Here is a 2,813-nt window from a genome sequence, read left to right as displayed (position 1 = left end):
ACTCTCCCAAATGTGTAGCTCCATTCCACAGATGAGAAAATGGAGACCTAGAGGGGCGTGAGACTCATACATGGAGTAATCAGCTCTGGAGAGGTTGTCTGTTACTGAGGCCCTACTGTGTATACATGGAGTAGTACCCGGTCCCGGGCCTCTAGGCCAGCTGGGGGCCCCAGCACATGTACCCCTTGGGCTTCAGGTGTTCAAGTTTCTGACCCAGGAGGGTCACTGTGGCCAGACTGTGGCTGAGCCACCCTGCACCCCCTATTCAACCTCTCAGAGTAGCTTTTGGGTCCTGTGGCCTCTGAGGTCAGTTTTGGCTCCAAAAGCTTCCTGTTTAGCAATACCTGCTGTGTTCCAGGTATCCCACCAGGTACCCGCTGGGGGTGGGGGAGTGGGGGGTGGCCAAAGTTGAGTGACACTAGGATGTGCTCTCGGATTGTTGGCGAAGCCAGCAAGATGTTCGGGGTCCGGGACCCCGTCACGGAAGGGCAGTTGGAGAGAGTTGACCCCGCCACGGAAGGGCAGTTGGAGAGAGTTTCATCTGCCAGTTTGAGATCCTGAACTTTGTACCTTGGCGCCAAGGACCCACAGCAGGGGTGTAATCTGTGGATGGTTTCCAGACTCTGAACTAGTGCTGACTTTACAGCCACGTGCTGCAGCAGGCCCTGCCAGGGCCAGCCAGGACTCTGGGGACAGCCAGGGACCAAGCAAACGGCTAGGCCTGGAGATGGAGTCTGTGAGTCAGCCATTTATAGTCCAGACCAACAAAACCAGTTGCCATGGAGATGTTGGCAACTCATGGCAACCCTAGGTGATTCCGGACTGTGTCCATGGGGCTCTCCCAGAGGCTGAGTTTGCACCAGAATGGCCTCTGGGTGGGCTCTAACTTCCGACCCCTCTGGTAACAGCCACGGGGTCTTCATGTTTGCCTCACAATTTAGAGAGGTTAATTAAAGGCCCATGCTGGTGGAGAGGAGAGGAGAGGATAAGGCCAGTGGGGAGGAGAACATCTAGGACTGCGGTTCTCAACCTGCGGGTCGCGACACCTTTGGGGGTAGAATGATCCTTTCAAAGGGGTCGCCTAGTTCATAACAGTAGCAAATTTATAGTTATGAAGTAACAATGAAAATAATGTTATGGTAGGGGGTGTCACCACAACATGAGGAACTGCATTAAAGGGTCGAGGAATCAGGAAGGTAGAGAACCACTGGTCTAGGAGGTGGGGATTAAGAGGGGCCTGGTGGCATAGTGGGGTACATGCTGGGCTGCTAACCATAGGCCAGCAGTTTGAAACCACCAGCCGCTCCAAAAGATAAAGCTTTCTACTCTCAAGAATTGTGGTCTTGGAAACCCACAGGGGCAATTCTCCCCTGCCCTACAGGGTTGCTAATAGTCGGTAAAGAGTTGATGGCAGTCACTTTGTTATTCTGAGTACCAGGAAAACCTAGGGTGGGGTTACAGCCACGGGGTCAGACATGGCTGACCAAGGGTGACAGGCCTGAGGAGGGTCCTTGAATCAGATGTCCATCAGGGGTGACCCTGGAGACTGGAGAAGAGGAGAGACTGAGGGAGGTTGTTCTCAGGCTGTGAGTCAGGACACAGTCTGAGAGGGCCCCTGCCACCTGGGTCAGGGGTTGGGAGGTTGGCCCAAGGTGGTACCACTTGGCCCTTGGCTTCTGGGGCTTCTGGGATGTGAGTGCTGCCCCTGGTTTGCTTCTAAGCCATTTCCAACAGAGTCGGCCGAATTGAGTTCTCTCTTCCTGTTCTGGGCCTCCCTGGAGCTTGGAGGGCCCCTCTCTGCAGTCACCAGGACTACTGAGCCCCAACTCCTGGGGCAGGCTCTATACTGAGCCAGGTTTCAGCCTGCCTGGCTCAGCTGCTCACTCACCAGCTGATGCCTTTGGGCAACTCTCGATTTCTGGGAGCTTCAGTTTCTCTATTTGTAATTGCATGGCTGGTCTGTTGGGAGACTCAGAGGAGACAGTGATGGGAAGGGCTTTCAATTTAGGCATGGGGGTGGGCAGAATAGTTAATAAACAAACAAACAACAAAAAAACCCAACAAACTGTCCTGGGACTGGAAGAAGCAGTTCCCTCGGACCCAAGAGTAGGTTCTCTCTCTCTTCAGACCTTTGCCTGATCCATCCAAGCAATCAGGGTTATTGACCTGTCCTGCGTAAGGCCAGGCCTCCACCCACAGGTGGAATTTTCCACTTAATTCGTCTTGCAAATATTAATCAAGGCCCCAGTCAGTCAACAGTGGACTCATTGTTTGCTGGCGAGCAAGCTGTTGCTGGCAAACACTGGCTCTCTCTCCCAGCCCCTCCCTGCCCTCCCCCCAGACCCTGTGTTCTGCTCCAGCTGGCTGGGCTTGGCAGAGTGGATTTTAATGCCAGCTCTGAGCCAGAGCCCCAGAAGCAACAATGAGGCAGGCACTTGCTCCTCGCTGCCCCAGCAGAGCCACAGCACTGCCAGCATTTACTTCAGAGAGCAGGGACTGGCCCAGTGGTCAGGGAAGCCCACAGCATGCTGTGGTGGTCCCCAGGACAGACACCTGTGAGTTGACCCTCACCTGTGTGCCCCACTGGGACCTGTGCAGAGAAGGCAGGCACTGCTGAGGTTCCCAAGAGCACCATCCACACGTGAGACTAAGCCAGCCTCAGAGGGTTTTCGGCGGATTACTTCCTGTCCGCTGGTGCTCGGCAGGTTTCCAGTGGGAAACCACCACCCAGGGAGAAAGCCTGGGCTCCACTCGCGTCAACAGAAACCCACAGGGGTCGCTGTGGATGCGCACTAACTGGAGGGCAGCGCTGT

Source organism: Echinops telfairi, unplaced genomic scaffold (assembly GCF_000313985.2).
Source record: "Echinops telfairi isolate 266 unplaced genomic scaffold, ASM31398v2 ScPeMD7_7420;HRSCAF=8458, whole genome shotgun sequence".
NCBI lineage: Eukaryota > Metazoa > Chordata > Mammalia > Afrosoricida > Tenrecidae > Echinops > Echinops telfairi.
Note: the sequence above shows the minus strand (reverse complement) of the source record.